The sequence below is a fragment of the Agelaius tricolor genome, unplaced genomic scaffold (genome assembly GCF_023055355.1).
Source record: "Agelaius tricolor isolate 1412-34295 unplaced genomic scaffold, bAgeTri1.0.p SCAF_2, whole genome shotgun sequence".
NCBI lineage: Eukaryota > Metazoa > Chordata > Aves > Passeriformes > Icteridae > Agelaius > Agelaius tricolor.
Window position 1 is genome coordinate 77687733 of NW_027269262.1, and position 24819 is coordinate 77712551.

The following is a 24819-nucleotide window of genomic DNA, read 5'->3' on the forward strand; positions in this document are numbered from 1 at the left end:
AAAAAAGCCAGAAAATGGGGACTTGTCGTGTCTTCCAGAAATGGTCTGTGAGGAAAAGAGCTGCATTGCAAAGCACCAAAAGATGCCAAAAGTAAGCTCAGAGATGTTGCAAAAGCTGGGGAAAAAGTCAAGGAGGAAGACACAACTTGGGAAAATATGGGGGACATGGTATGAACACTTGAAAATATCTAAAATCAAAAAAAAAAAAATCTTCCCCATATGCCAGTAAGTGCAGGCACATGTGCAAAGCTTGCCCAAATTGATCCCCGCTGAAGGCTAAAAGAGAAAAGAAGGACTTACAAACAGGCTGGAACGGAGATATCATCAAAGGAATTGCAATTGGAGGAGAAAAAAAAGAAAAGTGGGAAATTTGGGCAATTTAGTGACTAGAAGAAAATGGACCGGGATTATATCAGAGCAGTGCAAAAAACCAAAAGATGCCAAAATTAAGCCCACAGATGTTGCAAAAGCCGGGGAAAATGTCAAGGAAAAAGAGAAATCTTGGAGAGGAAGATATGAGGGACATGGTATGAACACTTGAAAAAATCTAAAATCAAAAAAAAAAAATCTTCCCCATATGCCAGTAAGTGCAGGCACATGTGCAAAGCTTGCCCAAATTGATCCCCGCTGAAGGCTAAAAGAGAAAAGAAGGACTTACAAACAGGCTGGAGCGGAGATATCATCAAAGGAATTGCAATTGGAGGAGAAAAAAAAGAAAAGTGGGAAATTTGGGCAATTTAGTGACTAGAAGAAAATGGACCGGGATTATATCAGAGCAGTGCAAAAAACCAAAAGATGCCAAAACTAAGCTCACAGACCTTGCAAAAGCTGGGGAAAAAGTCAAGAAGGAAGACACAACTTGGAGGGGAAGATTTAAAAGACATGGCATGGAGGCTTCAAAAGAAGAAAAAAAAAAAGGAAAAAATCTTTCCCAAAGTCCAAGCCATCAAAAGGCATGGCATGTCATCAAGTGCAGGGACATGCACCAAAGATTCCTCTCTTGGTCCCCATTGAAATCGCAAGATTCCGTTTCCCTTCCCGAAAGGAAATTTCATTTCCTTTCGGGAAGGAAACGGAATCTTGCGACCCTGGAAAGAAAGGCTTCCAAAGCCTCGGGAAAGGAGATAGGATCAAATGAAATGCGAGTGAAAAAAGAGGCAAAAAAGCCAGAAAATGGGGACTTGTCGTGTCTTCCAGAAATGGTCTGTGAGGAAAAGAGCTGCATTGCAAAGCACCAAAAGATGCCAAAAGTAAGCTCAGAGATGTTGCAAAAGCTGGGGAAAAAGTCAAGGAGGAAGACACAACTTGGGAAAATATGGGGGACATGGTATGAACACTTGAAAATATCTAAAATCAAAAAAAAAAAAAATCTTCCCCATATGCCAGTAAGTGCAGGCACATGAGCAAAGCTTGCCCAAATTGATCCCTGCTGAAGGCTAAAAGAGAAAAGAAGGACTTACAAACAGGCTGGAATGGAGATATCATCAAAGGAATTGCAATTGGAGGAGAAAAAAAAGAAAAGTGGGAAATTTGGGCAATTTAGTGACTAGAAGAAAATGGACCGGGATTATATCAGAGCAGTGCAAAAAACCAAAAGATGCCAAAATTAAGCCCACAGATGTTGCAAAAGCCGGGGAAAATGTCAAGGAAGAAGAGAAATCTTGGAGAGGAAGATATGAGGGACATGGGATGAACACTTGAAAAAATCTAAAATCAAAAAAAAAAAATCTTCCCCATATGCCAGTAAGTGCAGGCACATGTGCAAAGCTTGCCCAAATTGATCCCCGCTGAAGGCTAAAAGAGAAAAGAAGGACTTACAAACAGGCTGGAGCGGAGATATCATCAAAGGAATTGCAATTGGAGGAGAAAAAAAAGAAAAGTGGGAAATTTGGGCAATTTAGTGACTAGAAGAAAATGGACCGGGATTATATCAGAGCAGTGCAAAAAACCAAAAGATGCCAAAACTAAGCTCACAGACCTTGCAAAAGCTGGGGAAAAAGTCAAGAAGGAAGACACAACTTGGAGGGGAAGATTTAAAAGACATGGCATGGAGGCTTCAAAAGAAGAAAAAAAAAAAGGAAAAAATCTTTCCCAAAGTCCAAGCCATCAAAAGGCATGGCATGTCATCAAGTGCAGGGACATGCACCAAAGATTCCTCTCTTGGTCCCCATTGAAATCGCAAGATTCCGTTTCCCTTCCCGAAAGGAAATTTCATTTCCTTTCGGGAAGGAAACGGAATCTTGCGACCCTGGAAAGAAAGGCTTCCAAAGCCTCGGGAAAGGAGATAGGATCAAATGAAATGCGAGTGAAAAAAGAGGCAAAAAAGCCAGAAAATGGGGACTTGTCGTGTCTTCCAGAAATGGTCTGTGAGGAAAAGAGCTGCATTGCAAAGCACCAAAAGATGCCAAAAGTAAGCTCAGAGATGTTGCAAAAGCTGGGGAAAAAGTCAAGGAGGAAGACACAACTTGGGAAAATATGGGGGACATGGTATGAACACTGGAAAAAATCTAAAATCAAAAAAAAAAAAATCTTCCCCATATGCCAGTAAGTGCAGGCACATGAGCAAAGCTTGCCCAAATTGATCCCCGCTGAAGGCTAAAAGAGAAAAGAAGGACTTACAAACAGGCTGGAATGGAGATATCATCAAAGGAATTGCAATTGGAGGAGAAAAAAAAGAAAAGTGGGAAATTTGGGCAATTTAGTGACTAGAAGAAAATGGACCGGGATTATATCAGAGCAGTGCAAAAAACCAAAAGATGCCAAAATTAAGCCCACAGATGTTGCAAAAGCCGGGGAAAATGTCAAGGAAGAAGAGAAATCTTGGAGAGGAAGATATGAGGGACATGGGATGAACACTTGAAAAAATCTAAAATCAAAAAAAAAAAAATCTTCCCCATATGCCAGTAAGTGCAGGCACATGTGCAAAGCTTGCCCAAATTGATCCCCGCTGAAGGCTAAAAGAGAAAAGAAGGACTTACAAACAGGCTGGAGCGGAGATATCATCAAAGGAATTGCAATTGGAGGAGAAAAAAAAGTGGGAAATTTGGGCAATTTAGTGACTAGAAGAAAATGGACCGGGATTATATCAGAGCAGTGCAAAAAACCAAAAGATGCCAAAACTAAGCTCACAGACCTTGCAAAAGCTGGGGAAAAAGTCAAGAAGGAAGACACAACTTGGAGGGGAAGATTTAAAAGACATGGCATGGAGGCTTCAAAAGAAGAAAAAAAAAAAGGAAAAAATCTTTCCCAAAGTCCAAGCCATCAAAAGGCATGGCATGTCATCAAGTGCAGGGACATGCACCAAAGATTCCTCTCTTGGTCCCCATTGAAATCGCAAGATTCCGTTTCCCTTCCCGAAAGGAAATTTCATTTCCTTTCGGGAAGGAAACGGAATCTTGCGACCCTGGAAAGAAAGGCTTCCAAAGCCTCGGGAAAGGAGATAGGATCAAATGAAATGCGAGTGAAAAAAGAGGCAAAAAAGCCAGAAAATGGGGACTTGTCGTGTCTTCCAGAAATGGTCTGTGAGGAAAAGAGCTGCATTGCAAAGCACCAAAAGATGCCAAAAGTAAGCTCAGAGATGTTGCAAAAGCTGGGGAAAAAGTCAAGGAGGAAGACACAACTTGGGAAAATATGGGGGACATGGTATGAACACTTGAAAATATCTAAAATCAAAAAAAAAAAAAAATCTTCCCCATATGCCAGTAAGTGCAGGCACATGAGCAAAGCTTGCCCAAATTGATCCCTGCTGAAGGCTAAAAGAGAAAAGAAGGACTTACAAACAGGCTGGAATGGAGATATCATCAAAGGAATTGCAATTGGAGGAGAAAAAAAAGAAAAGTGGGAAATTTGGGCAATTTAGTGACTAGAAGAAAATGGACCGGGATTATATCAGAGCAGTGCAAAAAACCAAAAGATGCCAAAATTAAGCCCACAGATGTTGCAAAAGCCGGGGAAAATGTCAAGGAAGAAGAGAAATCTTGGAGAGGAAGATATGAGGGACATGGTATGAACACTTGAAAAAATCTAAAATCAAAAAAAAAAAAATCTTCCCCATATGCCAGTAAGTGCAGGCACATGTGCAAAGCTTGCCCAAATTGATCCCCGCTGAAGGCTAAAAGAGAAAAGAAGGACTTACAAACAGGCTGGAGCGGAGATATCATCAAAGGAATTGCAATTGGAGGAGAAAAAAAAGAAAAGTGGGAAATTTGGGCAATTTAGTGACTAGAAGAAAATGGACCGGGATTATATCAGAGCAGTGCAAAAAACCAAAAGATGCCAAAACTAAGCTCACAGACCTTGCAAAAGCTGGGGAAAAAGTCAAGAAGGAAGACACAACTTGGAGGGGAAGATTTAAAAGACATGGCATGGAGGCTTCAAAAGAAGAAAAAAAAAAAGGAAAAAATCTTTCCCAAAGTCCAAGCCATCAAAAGGCATGGCATGTCATCAAGTGCAGGGACATGCACCAAAGATTCCTCTCTTGGTCCCCATTGAAATCGCAAGATTCCGTTTCCCTTCCCGAAAGGAAATTTCATTTCCTTTCGGGAAGGAAACGGAATCTTGCGACCCTGGAAAGAAAGGCTTCCAAAGCCTCGGGAAAGGAGATAGGATCAAATGAAATGCGAGTGAAAAAAGAGGCAAAAAAGCCAGAAAATGGGGACTTGTCGTGTCTTCCAGAAATGGTCTGTGAGGAAAAGAGCTGCATTGCAAAGCACCAAAAGATGCCAAAAGTAAGCTCAGAGATGTTGCAAAAGCTGGGGAAAAAGTCAAGGAGGAAGACACAACTTGGGAAAATATGGGGGACATGGTATGAACACTGGAAAAAATCTAAAATCAAAAAAAAAAAAATCTTCCCCATATGCCAGTAAGTGCAGGCACATGAGCAAAGCTTGCCCAAATTGATCCCTGCTGAAGGCTAAAAGAGAAAAGAAGGACTTACAAACAGGCTGGAATGGAGATATCATCAAAGGAATTGCAATTGGAGGAGAAAAAAAAGAAAAGTGGGAAATTTGGGCAATTTAGTGACTAGAAGAAAATGGACCGGGATTATATCAGAGCAGTGCAAAAAACCAAAAGATGCCAAAATTAAGCCCACAGATGTTGCAAAAGCCGGGGAAAATGTCAAGGAAGAAGAGAAATCTTGGAGAGGAAGATATGAGGGACATGGGATGAACACTTGAAAAAATCTAAAATCAAAAAAAAAAAAATCTTCCCCATATGCCAGTAAGTGCAGGCACATGTGCAAAGCTTGCCCAAATTGATCCCCGCTGAAGGCTAAAAGAGAAAAGAAGGACTTACAAACAGGCTGGAGCGGAGATATCATCAAAGGAATTGCAATTGGAGGAGAAAAAAAAGTGGGAAATTTGGGCAATTTAGTGACTAGAAGAAAATGGACCGGGATTATATCAGAGCAGTGCAAAAAACCAAAAGATGCCAAAACTAAGCTCACAGACCTTGCAAAAGCTGGGGAAAAAGTCAAGAAGGAAGACACAACTTGGAGGGGAAGATTTAAAAGACATGGCATGGAGGCTTCAAAAGAAGAAAAAAAAAAAGGAAAAAATCTTTCCCAAAGTCCAAGCCATCAAAAGGCATGGCATGTCATCAAGTGCAGGGACATGCACCAAAGATTCCTCTCTTGGTCCCCATTGAAATCGCAAGATTCCGTTTCCCTTCCCGAAAGGAAATTTCATTTCCTTTCGGGAAGGAAACGGAATCTTGCGACCCTGGAAAGAAAGGCTTCCAAAGCCTCGGGAAAGGAGATAGGATCAAATGAAATGCGAGTGAAAAAAGAGGCAAAAAAGCCAGAAAATGGGGACTTGTCGTGTCTTCCAGAAATGGTCTGTGAGGAAAAGAGCTGCATTGCAAAGCACCAAAAGATGCCAAAAGTAAGCTCAGAGATGTTGCAAAAGCTGGGGAAAAAGTCAAGGAGGAAGACACAACTTGGGAAAATATGGGGGACATGGTATGAACACTTGAAAATATCTAAAATCAAAAAAAAAAAAAAATCTTCCCCATATGCCAGTAAGTGCAGGCACATGAGCAAAGCTTGCCCAAATTGATCCCTGCTGAAGGCTAAAAGAGAAAAGAAGGACTTACAAACAGGCTGGAATGGAGATATCATCAAAGGAATTGCAATTGGAGGAGAAAAAAAAGAAAAGTGGGAAATTTGGGCAATTTAGTGACTAGAAGAAAATGGACCGGGATTATATCAGAGCAGTGCAAAAAACCAAAAGATGCCAAAATTAAGCCCACAGATGTTGCAAAAGCCGGGGAAAATGTCAAGGAAGAAGAGAAATCTTGGAGAGGAAGATATGAGGGACATGGGATGAACACTTGAAAAAATCTAAAATCAAAAAAAAAAAATCTTCCCCATATGCCAGTAAGTGCAGGCACATGTGCAAAGCTTGCCCAAATTGATCCCCACTGAAGGCTAAAAGAGAAAAGAAGGACTTACAAACAGGCTGGAGCGGAGATATCATCAAAGGAATTGCAATTGGAGGAGAAAAAAAAGTGGGAAATTTGGGCAATTTAGTGACTAGAAGAAAATGGACCGGGATTATATCAGAGCAGTGCAAAAAACCAAAAGATGCCAAAACTAAGCTCACAGACCTTGCAAAAGCTGGGGAAAAAGTCAAGAAGGAAGACACAACTTGGAGGGAAAGATTTAAAAGACATGGCATGGATGCTTCAAAAGAAGAAAAAAAAAAGAAAAAAATATTTCCCAAAGTCCAAGCCATCAAAAGGCATGGCATGTCATCAAGTGCAGGGACATGCACCAAAGATTCCTCTCTTGGTCCCCATTGAAATCGCAAGATTCCGTTTCCCTTCCCGAAAGGAAATTTCATTTCCTTTCGGGAAGGAAACGGAATCTTGCGACCCTGGAAAGAAGGGCTTCCAAAGCCTCGGGAAAGGAGATAGGATCAAATGAAATGCGAGTGAAAAAAGAGGCAAAAAAGCCAGAAAATGGGGACTTGTCGTGTCTTCCAGAAATGGTCTGTGAGGAAAAGAGCTGCATTGCAAAGCACCAAAAGATGCCAAAAGTAAGCTCAGAGATGTTGCAAAAGCTGGGGAAAAAGTCAAGGAGGAAGACACAACTTGGGAAAATATGGGGGACATGGTATGAACACTTGAAAATATCTAAAATCAAAAAAAAAAAAATCTTCCCCATATGCCAGTAAGTGCAGGCACATGTGCAAAGCTTGCCCAAATTGATCCCCGCTGAAGGCTAAAAGAGAAAAGAAGGACTTACAAACAGGCTGGAACGGAGATATCATCAAAGGAATTGCAATTGGAGGAGAAAAAAAAGAAAAGTGGGAAATTTGGGCAATTTAGTGACTAGAAGAAAATGGACCGGGATTATATCAGAGCAGTGCAAAAAACCAAAAGATGCCAAAATTAAGCCCACAGATGTTGCAAAAGCCGGGGAAAATGTCAAGGAAGAAGAGAAATCTTGGAGAGGAAGATATGAGGGACATGGTATGAACACTTGAAAAAATCTAAAATCAAAAAAAAAAAATCTTCCCCATATGCCAGTAAGTGCAGGCACATGTGCAAAGCTTGCCCAAATTGATCCCCGCTGAAGGCTAAAAGAGAAAAGAAGGACTTACAAACAGGCTGGAGCGGAGATATCATCAAAGGAATTGCAATTGGAGGAGAAAAAAAAGAAAAGTGGGAAATTTGGGCAATTTAGTGACTAGAAGAAAATGGACCGGGATTATATCAGAGCAGTGCAAAAAACCAAAAGATGCCAAAACTAAGCTCACAGACCTTGCAAAAGCTGGGGAAAAAGTCAAGAAGGAAGACACAACTTGGAGGGGAAGATTTAAAAGACATGGCATGGAGGCTTCAAAAGAAGAAAAAAAAAAGAAAAAAATCTTTCCCAAAGTCCAAGCCATCAAAAGGCATGGCATGGCATCAAGTGCAGGGACATGCACCAAAGATTCCTCTCTTGGTCCCCATTGAAATCGCAAGATTCCGTTTCCCTTCCCGAAAGGAAATTTCATTTCCTTTCGGGAAGGAAACGGAATCTTGCGACCCTGGAAAGAAGGGCTTCCAAAGCCTCGGGAAAGGAGATAGGATCAAATGAAATGCGAGTGAAAAAAGAGGCAAAAAAGCCAGAAAATGGGGACTTGTCGTGTCTTCCAGAAATGGTCTGTGAGGAAAAGAGCTGCATTGCAAAGCACCAAAAGATGCCAAAAGTAAGCTCAGAGATGTTGCAAAAGCTGGGGAAAAAGTCAAGGAGGAAGACACAACTTGGGAAAATATGGGGGACATGGTATGAACACTTGAAAATATCTAAAATCAAAAAAAAAAAAATCTTCCCCATATGCCAGTAAGTGCAGGCACATGTGCAAAGCTTGCCCAAATTGATCCCCGCTGAAGGCTAAAAGAGAAAAGAAGGACTTACAAACAGGCTGGAGCGGAGATATCATCAAAGGAATTGCAATTGGAGGAGAAAAAAAAGAAAAGTGGGAAATTTGGGCAATTTAGTGACTAGAAGAAAATGGACCGGGATTATATCAGAGCAGTGCAAAAAACCAAAAGATGCCAAAATTAAGCCCACAGATGTTGCAAAAGCCGGGGAAAATGTCAAGGAAAAAGAGAAATCTTGGAGAGGAAGATATGAGGGACATGGTATGAACACTTGAAAAAATCTAAAATCAAAAAAAAAAAATCTTCCCCATATGCCAGTAAGTGCAGGCACATGTGCAAAGCTTGCCCAAATTGATCCCCGCTGAAGGCTAAAAGAGAAAAGAAGGACTTACAAACAGGCTGGAGCGGAGATATCATCAAAGGAATTGCAATTGGAGGAGAAAAAAAAGAAAAGTGGGAAATTTGGGCAATTTAGTGACTAGAAGAAAATGGACCGGGATTATATCAGAGCAGTGCAAAAAACCAAAAGATGCCAAAACTAAGCTCACAGACCTTGCAAAAGCTGGGGAAAAAGTCAAGAAGGAAGACACAACTTGGAGGGGAAGATTTAAAAGACATGGCATGGAGGCTTCAAAAGAAGAAAAAAAAAAAGGAAAAAATCTTTCCCAAAGTCCAAGCCATCAAAAGGCATGGCATGTCATCAAGTGCAGGGACATGCACCAAAGATTCCTCTCTTGGTCCCCATTGAAATCGCAAGATTCCGTTTCCCTTCCCGAAAGGAAATTTCATTTCCTTTCGGGAAGGAAACGGAATCTTGCGACCCTGGAAAGAAAGGCTTCCAAAGCCTCGGGAAAGGAGATAGGATCAAATGAAATGCGAGTGAAAAAAGAGGCAAAAAAGCCAGAAAATGGGGACTTGTCGTGTCTTCCAGAAATGGTCTGTGAGGAAAAGAGCTGCATTGCAAAGCACCAAAAGATGCCAAAAGTAAGCTCAGAGATGTTGCAAAAGCTGGGGAAAAAGTCAAGGAGGAAGACACAACTTGGGAAAATATGGGGGACATGGTATGAACACTTGAAAATATCTAAAATCAAAAAAAAAAAAAATCTTCCCCATATGCCAGTAAGTGCAGGCACATGAGCAAAGCTTGCCCAAATTGATCCCTGCTGAAGGCTAAAAGAGAAAAGAAGGACTTACAAACAGGCTGGAATGGAGATATCATCAAAGGAATTGCAATTGGAGGAGAAAAAAAAGAAAAGTGGGAAATTTGGGCAATTTAGTGACTAGAAGAAAATGGACCGGGATTATATCAGAGCAGTGCAAAAAACCAAAAGATGCCAAAATTAAGCCCACAGATGTTGCAAAAGCCGGGGAAAATGTCAAGGAAGAAGAGAAATCTTGGAGAGGAAGATATGAGGGACATGGTATGAACACTTGAAAAAATCTAAAATCAAAAAAAAAAAATCTTCCCCATATGCCAGTAAGTGCAGGCACATGTGCAAAGCTTGCCCAAATTGATCCCCGCTGAAGGCTAAAAGAGAAAAGAAGGACTTACAAACAGGCTGGAGCGGAGATATCATCAAAGGAATTGCAATTGGAGGAGAAAAAAAAGAAAAGTGGGAAATTTGGGCAATTTAGTGACTAGAAGAAAATGGACCGGGATTATATCAGAGCAGTGCAAAAAACCAAAAGATGCCAAAACTAAGCTCACAGACCTTGCAAAAGCTGGGGAAAAAGTCAAGAAGGAAGACACAACTTGGAGGGGAAGATTTAAAAGACATGGCATGGAGGCTTCAAAAGAAGAAAAAAAAAAAGGAAAAAATCTTTCCCAAAGTCCAAGCCATCAAAAGGCATGGCATGTCATCAAGTGCAGGGACATGCACCAAAGATTCCTCTCTTGGTCCCCATTGAAATCGCAAGATTCCGTTTCCCTTCCCGAAAGGAAATTTCATTTCCTTTCGGGAAGGAAACGGAATCTTGCGACCCTGGAAAGAAAGGCTTCCAAAGCCTCGGGAAAGGAGATAGGATCAAATGAAATGCGAGTGAAAAAAGAGGCAAAAAAGCCAGAAAATGGGGACTTGTCGTGTCTTCCAGAAATGGTCTGTGAGGAAAAGAGCTGCATTGCAAAGCACCAAAAGATGCCAAAAGTAAGCTCAGAGATGTTGCAAAAGCTGGGGAAAAAGTCAAGGAGGAAGACACAACTTGGGAAAATATGGGGGACATGGTATGAACACTGGAAAAAATCTAAAATCAAAAAAAAAAAAATCTTCCCCATATGCCAGTAAGTGCAGGCACATGAGCAAAGCTTGCCCAAATTGATCCCCGCTGAAGGCTAAAAGAGAAAAGAAGGACTTACAAACAGGCTGGAATGGAGATATCATCAAAGGAATTGCAATTGGAGGAGAAAAAAAAGAAAAGTGGGAAATTTGGGCAATTTAGTGACTAGAAGAAAATGGACCGGGATTATATCAGAGCAGTGCAAAAAACCAAAAGATGCCAAAATTAAGCCCACAGATGTTGCAAAAGCCGGGGAAAATGTCAAGGAAGAAGAGAAATCTTGGAGAGGAAGATATGAGGGACATGGGATGAACACTTGAAAAAATCTAAAATCAAAAAAAAAAAAATCTTCCCCATATGCCAGTAAGTGCAGGCACATGTGCAAAGCTTGCCCAAATTGATCCCCGCTGAAGGCTAAAAGAGAAAAGAAGGACTTACAAACAGGCTGGAGCGGAGATATCATCAAAGGAATTGCAATTGGAGGAGAAAAAAAAGTGGGAAATTTGGGCAATTTAGTGACTAGAAGAAAATGGACCGGGATTATATCAGAGCAGTGCAAAAAACCAAAAGATGCCAAAACTAAGCTCACAGACCTTGCAAAAGCTGGGGAAAAAGTCAAGAAGGAAGACACAACTTGGAGGGGAAGATTTAAAAGACATGGCATGGAGGCTTCAAAAGAAGAAAAAAAAAAAGGAAAAAATCTTTCCCAAAGTCCAAGCCATCAAAAGGCATGGCATGTCATCAAGTGCAGGGACATGCACCAAAGATTCCTCTCTTGGTCCCCATTGAAATCGCAAGATTCCGTTTCCCTTCCCGAAAGGAAATTTCATTTCCTTTCGGGAAGGAAACGGAATCTTGCGACCCTGGAAAGAAAGGCTTCCAAAGCCTCAGGAAAGGAGATAGGATCAAATGAAATGCGAGTGAAAAAAGAGGCAAAAAAGCCAGAAAATGGGGACTTGTCGTGTCTTCCAGAAATGGTCTGTGAGGAAAAGAGCTGCATTGCAAAGCACCAAAAGATGCCAAAAGTAAGCTCAGAGATGTTGCAAAAGCTGGGGAAAAAGTCAAGGAGGAAGACACAACTTGGGAAAATATGGGGGACATGGTATGAACACTTGAAAATATCTAAAATCAAAAAAAAAAAAAAATCTTCCCCATATGCCAGTAAGTGCAGGCACATGAGCAAAGCTTGCCCAAATTGATCCCTGCTGAAGGCTAAAAGAGAAAAGAAGGACTTACAAACAGGCTGGAATGGAGATATCATCAAAGGAATTGCAATTGGAGGAGAAAAAAAAGAAAAGTGGGAAATTTGGGCAATTTAGTGACTAGAAGAAAATGGACCGGGATTATATCAGAGCAGTGCAAAAAACCAAAAGATGCCAAAATTAAGCCCACAGATGTTGCAAAAGCCGGGGAAAATGTCAAGGAAGAAGAGAAATCTTGGAGAGGAAGATATGAGGGACATGGTATGAACACTTGAAAAAATCTAAAATCAAAAAAAAAAAATCTTCCCCATATGCCAGTAAGTGCAGGCACATGTGCAAAGCTTGCCCAAATTGATCCCCGCTGAAGGCTAAAAGAGAAAAGAAGGACTTACAAACAGGCTGGAGCGGAGATATCATCAAAGGAATTGCAATTGGAGGAGAAAAAAAAGAAAAGTGGGAAATTTGGGCAATTTAGTGACTAGAAGAAAATGGACCGGGATTATATCAGAGCAGTGCAAAAAACCAAAAGATGCCAAAACTAAGCTCACAGACCTTGCAAAAGCTGGGGAAAAAGTCAAGAAGGAAGACACAACTTGGAGGGGAAGATTTAAAAGACATGGCATGGAGGCTTCAAAAGAAGAAAAAAAAAAAGGAAAAAATCTTTCCCAAAGTCCAAGCCATCAAAAGGCATGGCATGTCATCAAGTGCAGGGACATGCACCAAAGATTCCTCTCTTGGTCCCCATTGAAATCGCAAGATTCCGTTTCCCTTCCCGAAAGGAAATTTCATTTCCTTTCGGGAAGGAAACGGAATCTTGCGACCCTGGAAAGAAAGGCTTCCAAAGCCTCGGGAAAGGAGATAGGATCAAATGAAATGCGAGTGAAAAAAGAGGCAAAAAAGCCAGAAAATGGGGACTTGTCGTGTCTTCCAGAAATGGTCTGTGAGGAAAAGAGCTGCATTGCAAAGCACCAAAAGATGCCAAAAGTAAGCTCAGAGATGTTGCAAAAGCTGGGGAAAAAGTCAAGGAGGAAGACACAACTTGGGAAAATATGGGGGACATGGTATGAACACTGGAAAAAATCTAAAATCAAAAAAAAAAAAATCTTCCCCATATGCCAGTAAGTGCAGGCACATGAGCAAAGCTTGCCCAAATTGATCCCTGCTGAAGGCTAAAAGAGAAAAGAAGGACTTACAAACAGGCTGGAACGGAGATATCATCAAAGGAATTGCAATTGGAGGAGAAAAAAAAGAAAAGTGGGAAATTTGGGCAATTTAGTGACTAGAAGAAAATGGACCGGGATTATATCAGAGCAGTGCAAAAAACCAAAAGATGCCAAAATTAAGCCCACAGATGTTGCAAAAGCCGGGGAAAATGTCAAGGAAGAAGAGAAATCTTGGAGAGGAAGATATGAGGGACATGGGATGAACACTTGAAAAAATCTAAAATCAAAAAAAAAAAAATCTTCCCCATATGCCAGTAAGTGCAGGCACATGTGCAAAGCTTGCCCAAATTGATCCCCGCTGAAGGCTAAAAGAGAAAAGAAGGACTTACAAACAGGCTGGAGCGGAGATATCATCAAAGGAATTGCAATTGGAGGAGAAAAAAAAGTGGGAAATTTGGGCAATTTAGTGACTAGAAGAAAATGGACCGGGATTATATCAGAGCAGTGCAAAAAACCAAAAGATGCCAAAACTAAGCTCACAGACCTTGCAAAAGCTGGGGAAAAAGTCAAGAAGGAAGACACAACTTGGAGGGGAAGATTTAAAAGACATGGCATGGAGGCTTCAAAAGAAGAAAAAAAAAAAGGAAAAAATCTTTCCCAAAGTCCAAGCCATCAAAAGGCATGGCATGTCATCAAGTGCAGGGACATGCACCAAAGATTCCTCTCTTGGTCCCCATTGAAATCGCAAGATTCCGTTTCCCTTCCCGAAAGGAAATTTCATTTCCTTTCGGGAAGGAAACGGAATCTTGCGACCCTGGAAAGAAAGGCTTCCAAAGCCTCGGGAAAGGAGATAGGATCAAATGAAATGCGAGTGAAAAAAGAGGCAAAAAAGCCAGAAAATGGGGACTTGTCGTGTCTTCCAGAAATGGTCTGTGAGGAAAAGAGCTGCATTGCAAAGCACCAAAAGATGCCAAAAGTAAGCTCAGAGATGTTGCAAAAGCTGGGGAAAAAGTCAAGGAGGAAGACACAACTTGGGAAAATATGGGGGACATGGTATGAACACTGGAAAAAATCTAAAATCAAAAAAAAAAAAATCTTCCCCATATGCCAGTAAGTGCAGGCACATGAGCAAAGCTTGCCCAAATTGATCCCTGCTGAAGGCTAAAAGAGAAAAGAAGGACTTACAAACAGGCTGGAATGGAGATATCATCAAAGGAATTGCAATTGGAGGAGAAAAAAAAGAAAAGTGGGAAATTTGGGCAATTTAGTGACTAGAAGAAAATGGACCGGGATTATATCAGAGCAGTGCAAAAAACCAAAAGATGCCAAAATTAAGCCCACAGATGTTGCAAAAGCCGGGGAAAATGTCAAGGAAGAAGAGAAATCTTGGAGAGGAAGATATGAGGGACATGGGATGAACACTTGAAAAAATCTAAAATCAAAAAAAAAAAAATCTTCCCCATATGCCAGTAAGTGCAGGCACATGTGCAAAGCTTGCCCAAATTGATCCCCGCTGAAGGCTAAAAGAGAAAAGAAGGACTTACAAACAGGCTGGAGCGGAGATATCATCAAAGGAATTGCAATTGGAGGAGAAAAAAAAGTGGGAAATTTGGGCAATTTAGTGACTAGAAGAAAATGGACCGGGATTATATCAGAGCAGTGCAAAAAACCAAAAGATGCCAAAACTAAGCTCACAGACCTTGCAAAAGCTGGGGAAAAAGTCAAGAAGGAAGACACAACTTGGAGGGGAAGATTTAAAAGACATGGCATGGAGGCTTCAAAAGAAGAAAAAAAAAAAGGAAAAAATCTTTCCCAAAGTCCAAGCCATCAAAAGGCATGGCATGTCATCAAGTGCAGGGACATGCACCAAAGATTCCTCTCTTGGTCCCCATTGAAATCGCAAGATTCCGTTTCCCTTCCCGAAAGGAAATTTCATTTCCTTTCGGGAAGGAAACGGAATCTTGCGACCCTGGAAAGAAAGGCTTCCAAAGCCTCGGGAAAGGAGATAGGATCAAATGAAATGCGAGTGAAAAAAGAGGCAAAAAAGCCAGAAAATGGGGACTTGTCGTGTCTTCCAGAAATGGTCTGTGAGGAAAAGAGCTGCATTGCAAAGCACCAAAAGATGCCAAAAGTAAGCTCAGAGATGTTGCAAAAGCTGGGGAAAAAGTCAAGGAGGAAGACACAACTTGGGAAAATATGGGGGACATGGTATGAACACTTGAAAATATCTAAAATCAAAAAAAAAAAAAAATCTTCCCCATATGCCAGTAAGTGCAGGCACATGAGCAAAGCTTGCCCAAATTGATCCCTGCTGAAGGCTAAAAGAGAAAAGAAGGACTTACAAACAGGCTGGAATGGAGATATCATCAAAGGAATTGCAATTGGAGGAGAAAAAAAAGAAAAGTGGGAAATTTGGGCAATTTAGTGACTAGAAGAAAATGGACCGGGATTATATCAGAGCAGTGCAAAAAACCAAAAGATGCCAAAATTAAGCCCACAGATGTTGCAAAAGCCGGGGAAAATGTCAAGGAAGAAGAGAAATCTTGGAGAGGAAGATATGAGGGACATGGGATGAACACTTGAAAAAATCTAAAATCAAAAAAAAAAAATCTTCCCCATATGCCAGTAAGTGCAGGCACATGTGCAAAGCTTGCCCAAATTGATCCCCACTGAAGGCTAAAAGAGAAAAGAAGGACTTACAAACAGGCTGGAGCGGAGATATCATCAAAGGAATTGCAATTGGAGGAGAAAAAAAAGTGGGAAATTTGGGCAATTTAGTGACTAGAAGAAAATGGACCGGGATTATATCAGAGCAGTGCAAAAAACCAAAAGATGCCAAAACTAAGCTCACAGACCTTGCAAAAGCTGGGGAAAAAGTCAAGAAGGAAGACACAACTTGGAGGGAAAGATTTAAAAGACATGGCATGGATGCTTCAAAAGAAGAAAAAAAAAAGAAAAAAATCTTTCCCAAAGTCCAAGCCATCAAAAGGCATGGCATGTCATCAAGTGCAGGGACATGCACCAAAGATTCCTCTCTTGGTCCCCATTGAAATCGCAAGATTCCGTTTCCCTTCCCGAAAGGAAATTTCATTTCCTTTCGGGAAGGAAACGGAATCTTGCGACCCTGGAAAGAAGGGCTTCCAAAGCCTCGGGAAAGGAGATAGGATCAAATGAAATGCGAGTGAAAAAAGAGGCAAAAAAGCCAGAAAATGGGGACTTGTCGTGTCTTCCAGAAATGGTCTGTGAGGAAAAGAGCTGCATTGCAAAGCACCAAAAGATGCCAAAAGTAAGCTCAGAGATGTTGCAAAAGCTGGGGAAAAAGTCAAGGAGGAAGACACAACTTGGGAAAATATGGGGGACATGGTATGAACACTTGAAAATATCTAAAATCAAAAAAAAAAAATCTTCCCCATATGCCAGTAAGTGCAGGCACATGTGCAAAGCTTGCCCAAATTGATCCCCGCTGAAGGCTAAAAGAGAAAAGAAGGACTTACAAACAGGCTGGAACGGAGATATCATCAAAGGAATTGCAATTGGAGGAGAAAAAAAAGAAAAGTGGGAAATTTGGGCAATTTAGTGACTAGAAGAAAATGGACCGGGATTATATCAGAGCAGTGCAAAAAACCAAAAGATGCCAAAATTAAGCCCACAGATGTTGCAAAAGCCGGGGAAAATGTCAAGGAAGAAGAGAAATCTTGGAGAGGAAGATATGAGGGACATGGTATGAACACTTGAAAAAATCTAAAATCAAAAAAAAAAAATCTTCCCCATATGCCAGTAAGTGCAGGCACATGTGCAAAGCTTGCCCAAATTGATCCCCGCTGAAGGCTAAAAGAGAAAAGAAGGACTTACAAACAGGCTGGAGCGGAGATATCATCAAAGGAATTGCAATTGGAGGAGAAAAAAAAGAAAAGTGGGAAATTTGGGCAATTTAGTGACTAGAAGAAAATGGACCGGGATTATATCAGAGCAGTGCAAAAAACCAAAAGATGCCAAAACTAAGCTCACAGACCTTGCAAAAGCTGGGGAAAAAGTCAAGAAGGAAGACACAACTTGGAGGGGAAGATTTAAAAGACATGGCATGGAGGCTTCAAAAGAAGAAAAAAAAAAAGGAAAAAATCTTTCCCAAAGTCCAAGCCATCAAAAGGCATGGCATGTCATCAAGTGCAGGGACATGCACCAAAGATTCCTCTCTTGGTCCCCATTGAAATCGCAAGATTCCGTTTCCCTTCCCGAAAGGAAATTTCATTTCCTTTCGGGAAGGAAACGGAATCTTGCGACCCTGGAAAGAAAGGCTTCCAAAGCCTCGGGAAAGGAGATAGGATCAAATGAAATGCGAGTGAAAAAAGAGGCAAAAAAGCCAGAAAATGGGGACTTGTCGTGTCTTCCAGAAATGGTCTGTGAGGAAAAGAGCTGCATTGCAAAGCACCCAAAGATGCCAAAAGTAAGCTCAGAGATGTTGCAAAAGCTGGGGAAAAAGTCAAGGAGGAAGACACAACTTGGGAAAATATGGGGGACATGGTATGAACACTTGAAAATATCTAAAATCAAAAAAAAAAAAAAATCTTCCCCATATGCCAGTAAGTGCAGGCACATGAGCAAAGCTTGCCCAAATTGATCCCTGCTGAAGGCTAAAAGAGAAAAGAAGGACTTACAAACAGGCTGGAATGGAGATATCATCAAAGGAATTGCAATTGGAGGAGAAAAAAAAGAAAAGTGGGAAATTTGGGCAATTTAGTGACTAGAAGAAAATGGACCGGGATTATATCAGAGCAGTGCAAAAAACCAAAAGATGCCAAAATTAAGCCCACAGATGTTGCAAAAGCCGGGGAAAATGTCAAGGAAGAAGAGAAATCTTGGAGAGGAAGATATGAGGGACATGGGATGAACACTTGAAAAAATCTAAAATCAAAAAAAAAAAATCTTCCCCATATGCCAGTAAGTGCAGGCACATGTGCAAAGCTTGCCCAAATTGATCCCCACTGAAGGCTAAAAGAGAAAAGAAGGACTTACAAACAGGCTGGAGCGGAGATATCATCAAAGGAATTGCAATTGGAGGAGAAAAAAAAGTGGGAAATTTGGGCAATTTAGTGACTAGAAGAAAATGGACCGGGATTATATCAGAGCAGTGCAAAAAACCAAAAGATGCCAAAACTAAGCTCACAGACCTTGCAAAAGCTGGGGAAAAAGTCAAGAAGGAAGACACAACTTGGAGGGAAAGATTTAAAAGACATGGCATGGATGCTTCAAAAGAAGAAAAAAAAAAGAAAAAAATCTTTCCCAAAGTCCAAGCCATCAAAAGGCATGGCATGGCATCAAGTGCAGGGACATGCACCAAAGATTCCTCTCTTGGTCCCCATTGAAATCGCAAGATTCCGTTTCCCTTCCCGAAAGGAAATTTCATTTCCTTTCGGGAAGGAAACGGAATCTTGCGACCCTGGAAAGAAGGGCTTCCAAAGCCTCGGGAAAGGAGATAGGATCAAATGAAATGCGAGTGAAAAAAGAGGCAAAAAAGCCAGAAAATGGGGACTTGTCGTGTCTTCCAGAAATGGTCTGTGAGGAAAAGAGCTGCATTGCAAAGCACCAAAAGATGCCAAAAGTAAGCTCAGAGATGTTGCAAAAGCTGGGGAAAAAGTCAAGGAGGAAGACACAACTTGGGAAAATATGGGGGACATGGTATGAACACTTGAAAATATCTAAAATCAAAAAAAAAAAAATCTTCCCCATATGCCAGTAAGTGCAGGCACATGTGCAAAGCTTGCCCAAATTGATCCCCGCTGAAGGCTAAAAGAGAAAAGAAGGACTTACAAACAGGCTGGAACGGAGATATCATCAAAGGAATTGCAATTGGAGGAGAAAAAAAAGAAAAGTGGGAAATTTGGGCAATTTAGTGACTAGAAGAAAATGGACCGGGATTATATCAGAGCAGTGCAAAAAACCAAAAGATGCCAAAATTAAGCCCACAGATGTTGCAAAAGCCGGGGAAAATGTCAAGGAAAAAGAGAAATCTTGGAGAGGAAGATATGAGGGACATGGTATGAACACTTGAAAAAATCTAAAATCAAAAAAAAAAAATCTTCCCCATATGCCAGTAAGTGCAGGCACATGTGCAAAGCTTGCCCAAATTGATCCCCGCTGAAGGCTAAAAGAGAAAAGAAGGACTTACAAACAGGCTGGAGCGGAGATATCATCAAAGGAATTGCAATTGGAGGAGAAAAAAAAGTGGGAAATTTGGGCAATTTAGTGACTAGAAGAAAATGGACCGGGATTATATCAGAGCAGTGCAAAAAACCAAAAGATGCCAAAACTAAGCTCACAGACCTTGCAAAAGCTGGGGAAAAAGTCAAGAAGGAAGACACAACTTGGAGGGGAAGATTTAAAAGACATGGCATGGAGGCTTCAAAAGAAGAAAAAAAAAAAGGAAAAAATCTTTCCCAAAGTCCAAGCCATCAAAAGGCATGGCATGTCATCAAGTGCAGGGACATGCACCAAAGATTCCTCTCTTGGTCCCCATTGAAATCGCAAGATTCCGTTTCCCTTCCCGAAAGGAAATTTCATTTCCTTTCGGGAAGGAAACGGAATCTTGCGACCCTGGAAAGAAAGGCTTCCAAAGCCTCGGGAAAGGAGATAGGATCAAATGAAATGCGAGTGAAAAAAGAGGCAAAAAAGCCAGAAAATGGGGACTTGTCGTGTCTTCCAGAAATGGTCTGTGAGGAAAAGAGCTGCATTGCAAAGCACCAAAAGATGCCAAAAGTAAGCTCAGAGATGTTGCAAAAGCTGGGGAAAAAGTCAAGGAGGAAGACACAACTTGGGAAAATATGGGGGACATGGTATGAACACTTGAAAATATCTAAAATCAAAAAAAAAAAAAAATCTTCCCCATATGCCAGTAAGTGCAGGCACATGAGCAAAGCTTGCCCAAATTGATCCCTGCTGAAGGCTAAAAGAGAAAAGAAGGACTTACAAACAGGCTGGAATGGAGATATCATCAAAGGAATTGCAATTGGAGGAGAAAAAAAAGAAAAGTGGGAAATTTGGGCAATTTAGTGACTAGAAGAAAATGGACCGGGATTATATCAGAGCAGTGCAAAAAACCAAAAGATGCCAAAATTAAGCCCACAGATGTTGCAAAAGCCGGGGAAAATGTCAAGGAAGAAGAGAAATCTTGGAGAGGAAGATATGAGGGACATGGTATGAACACTTGAAAAAATCTAAAATCAAAAAAAAAAAATCTTCCCCATATGCCAGTAAGTGCAGGCACATGTGCAAAGCTTGCCCAAATTGATCCCCGCTGAAGGCTAAAAGAGAAAAGAAGGACTTACAAACAGGCTGGAGCGGAGATATCATCAAAGGAATTGCAATTGGAGGAGAAAAAAAAGAAAAGTGGGAAATTTGGGCAATTTAGTGACTAGAAGAAAATGGACCGGGATTATATCAGAGCAGTGCAAAAAACCAAAAGATGCCAAAACTAAGCTCACAGACCTTGCAAAAGCTGGGGAAAAAGTCAAGAAGGAAGACACAACTTGGAGGGGAAGATTTAAAAGACATGGCATGGAGGCTTCAAAAGAAGAAAAAAAAAAAGGAAAAAATCTTTCCCAAAGTCCAAGCCATCAAAAGGCATGGCATGTCATCAAGTGCAGGGACATGCACCAAAGATTCCTCTCTTGGTCCCCATTGAAATCGCAAGATTCCGTTTCCCTTCCCGAAAGGAAATTTCATTTCCTTTCGGGAAGGAAACGGAATCTTGCGACCCTGGAAAGAAAGGCTTCCAAAGCCTCGGGAAAGGAGATAGGATCAAATGAAATGCGAGTGAAAAAAGAGGCAAAAAAGCCAGAAAATGGGGACTTGTCGTGTCTTCCAGAAATGGTCTGTGAGGAAAAGAGCTGCATTGCAAAGCACCAAAAGATGCCAAAAGTAAGCTCAGAGATGTTGCAAAAGCTGGGGAAAAAGTCAAGGAGGAAGACACAACTTGGGAAAATATGGGGGACATGGTATGAACACTTGAAAATATCTAAAATCAAAAAAAAAAAAATCTTCCCCATATGCCAGTAAGTGCAGGCACATGTGCAAAGCTTGCCCAAATTGATCCCCGCTGAAGGCTAAAAGAGAAAAGAAGGACTTACAAACAGGCTGGAACGGAGATATCATCAAAGGAATTGCAATTGGAGGAGAAAAAAAAGAAAAGTGGGAAATTTGGGCAATTTAGTGACTAGAAGAAAATGGACCGGGATTATATCAGAGCAGTGCAAAAAACCAAAAGATGCCAAAATTAAGCCCACAGATGTTGCAAAAGCCGGGGAAAATGTCAAGGAAAAAGAGAAATCTTGGAGAGGAAGATATGAGGGACATGGTATGAACACTTGAAAAAATCTAAAATCAAAAAAAAAAATCTTCCCCATATGCCAGTAAGTGCAGGCACATGTGCAAAGCTTGCCCAAATTGATCCCCGCTGAAGGCTAAAAGAGAAAAGAAGGACTTACAAACAGGCTGGAGCGGAGATATCATCAAAGGAATTGCAATTGGAGGAGAAAAAAAAGAAAAGTGGGAAATTTGGGCAATTTAGTGACTAGAAGAAAATGGACCGGGATTATATCAGAGCAGTGCAAAAAACCAAAAGATGCCAAAACTAAGCTCACAGACCTTGCAAAAGCTGGGGAAAAAGTCAAGAAGGAAGACACAACTTGGAGGGGAAGATTTAAAAGACATGGCATGGAGGCTTCAAAAGAAGAAAAAAAAAAAGGAAAAAATCTTTCCCAAAGTCCAAGCCATCAAAAGGCATGGCATGGCATCAAGTGCAGGGACATGCACCAAAGATTCCTCTCTTGGTCCCCATTGAAATCGCAAGATTCCGTTTCCCTTCCCGAAAGGAAATTTCATTTCCTTTCGGGAAGGAAACGGAATCTTGCGACCCTGGAAAGAAAGGCTTCCAAAGCCTCGGGAAAGGAGATAGGATCAAATGAAATGCGAGTGAAAAAAGAGGCAAAAAAGCCAGAAAATGGGGACTTGTCGTGTCTTCCAGAAATGGTCTGTGAGGAAAAGAGCTGCATTGCAAAGCACCAAAAGATGCCAAAAGTAAGCTCAGAGATGTTGCAAAAGCTGGGGAAAAAGTCAAGGAGGAAGACACAACTTGGGAAAATATGGGGGACATGGTATGAACACTTGAAAATATCTAAAATCAAAAAAAAAAAAAATCTTCCCCATATGCCAGTAAGTGCAGGCACATGAGCAAAGCTTGCCCAAATTGATCCCTGCTGAAGGCTAAAAGAGAAAAGAAGGACTTACAAACAGGCTGGAATGGAGATATCATCAAAGGAATTGCAATTGGAGGAGAAAAAAAAGAAAAGTGGGAAATTTGGGCAATTTAGTGACTAGAAGAAAATGGACCGGGATGATATCAGAGCAGTGCAAAAAACCAAAAGATGCCAAAATTAAGCCCACAGATGTTGCAAAAGCCGGGGAAAATGTCAAGGAAGAAGAGAAATCTTGGAGAGGAAGATATGAGGGACATGGTATGAACACTTGAAAAAATCTAAAATCAAAAAAAAAAAATCTTCCCCATATGCCAGTAAGTGCAGGCACATGTGCAAAGCTTGCCCAAATTGATCCCCGCTGAAGGCTAAAAGAGAAAAGAAGGACTTACAAACAGGCTGGAGCGGAGATATCATCAAAGGAATTGCAATTGGAGGAGAAAAAAAAGAAAAGTGGGAAATTTGGGCAATTTAGTGACTAGAAGAAAATGGACCGGGATTATATCAGAGCAGTGCAAAAAACCAAAAGATGCCAAAACTAAGCTCACAGACCTTGCAAAAGCTGGGGAAAAAGTCAAGAAGGAAGACACAACTTGGAGGGGAAGATTTAAAAGACATGGCATGGAGGCTTCAAAAGAAGAAAAAAAAAAAGGAAAAAATCTTTCCCAAAGTCCAAGCCATCAAAAGGCATGGCATGTCATCAAGTGCAGGGACATGCACCAAAGATTCCTCTCTTGGTCCCCATTGAAATCGCAAGATTCCGTTTCCCTTCCCGAAAGGAAATTTCATTTCCTTTCGGGAAGGAAACGGAATCTTGCGACCCTGGAAAGAAAGGCTTCCAAAGCCTCGGGAAAGGAGATAGGATCAAATGAAATGCGAGTGAAAAAAGAGGCAAAAAAGCCAGAAAATGGGGACTTGTCGTGTCTTCCAGAAATGGTCTGTGAGGAAAAGAGCTGCATTGCAAAGCACCAAAAGATGCCAAAAGTAAGCTCAGAGATGTTGCAAAAGCTGGGGAAAAAGTCAAGGAGGAAGACACAACTTGGGAAAATATGGGGGACATGGTATGAACACTGGAAAAAATCTAAAATCAAAAAAAAAAAAAATCTTCCCCATATGCCAGTAAGTGCAGGCACATGTGCAAAGCTTGCCCAAATTGATCCCCGCTGAAGGCTAAAAGAGAAAAGAAGGACTTACAAACAGGCTGGAGCGGAGATATCATCAAAGGAATTGCAATTGGAGGAGAAAAAAAAGAAAAGTGGGAAATTTGGGCAATTTAGTGACTAGAAGAAAATGGACCGGGATTATATCAGAGCAGTGCAAAAAACCAAAAGATGCCAAAATTAAGCCCACAGATGTTGCAAAAGCCGGGGAAAATGTCAAGGAAGAAGAGAAATCTTGGAGAGGAAGATATGAGGGACATGGTATGAACACTTGAAAAAATCTAAAATCAAAAAAAAAAAATCTTCCCCATATGCCAGTAAGTGCAGGCACATGTGCAAAGCTTGCCCAAATTGATCCCCGCTGAAGGCTAAAAGAGAAAAGAAGGACTTACAAACAGGCTGGAGCGGAGATATCATCAAAGGAATTGCAATTGGAGGAGAAAAAAAAGAAAAGTGGGAAATTTGGGCAATTTAGTGACTAGAAGAAAATGGACCGGGATTATATCAGAGCAGTGCAAAAAACCAAAAGATGCCAAAACTAAGCTCACAGACCTTGCAAAAGCTGGGGAAAAAGTCAAGAAGGAAGACACAACTTGGAGGGGAAGATTTAAAAGACATGGCATGGAGGCTTCAAAAGAAGAAAAAAAAAAAGGAAAAAATCTTTCCCAAAGTCCAAGCCATCAAAAGGCATGGCATGTCATCAAGTGCAGGGACATGCACCAAAGATTCCTCTCTTGGTCCCCATTGAAATTGCAAGATTCCGTTTCCCTTCCCGAAAGGAAATTTCATTTCCTTTCGGGAAGGAAACGGAATCTTGCGACCCTGGAAAGAAAGGCTTCCAAAGCCTCGGGAAAGGAGATAGGATCAAATGAAATGCGAGTGAAAAAAGAGGCAAAAAAGCCAGAAAATGGGGACTTGTCGTGTCTTCCAGAAATGGTCTGTGAGGAAAAGAGCTGCATTGCAAAGCACCAAAAGATGCCAAAAGTAAGCTCAGAGATGTTGCAAAAGCTGGGGAAAAAGTCAAGGAGGAAGACACAACTTGGGAAAATATGGGGGACATGGTATGAACACTGGAAAAAATCTAAAATCAAAAAAAAAAAAAATCTTCCCCATATGCCAGTAAGTGCAGGCACATGTGCAAAGCTTGCCCAAATTGATCCCCGCTGAAGGCTAAAAGAGAAAAGAAGGACTTACAAACAGGCTGGAACGGAGATATCATCAAAGGAATTGCAATTGGAGGAGAAAAAAAAGAAAAGTGGGAAATTTGGGCAATTTAGTGACTAGAAGAAAATGGACCGGGATTATATCAGAGCAGTGCAAAAAACCAAAAGATGCCAAAATTAAGCCCACAGATGTTGCAAAAGCCGGGGAAAATGTCAAGGAAAAAGAGAAATCTTGGAGA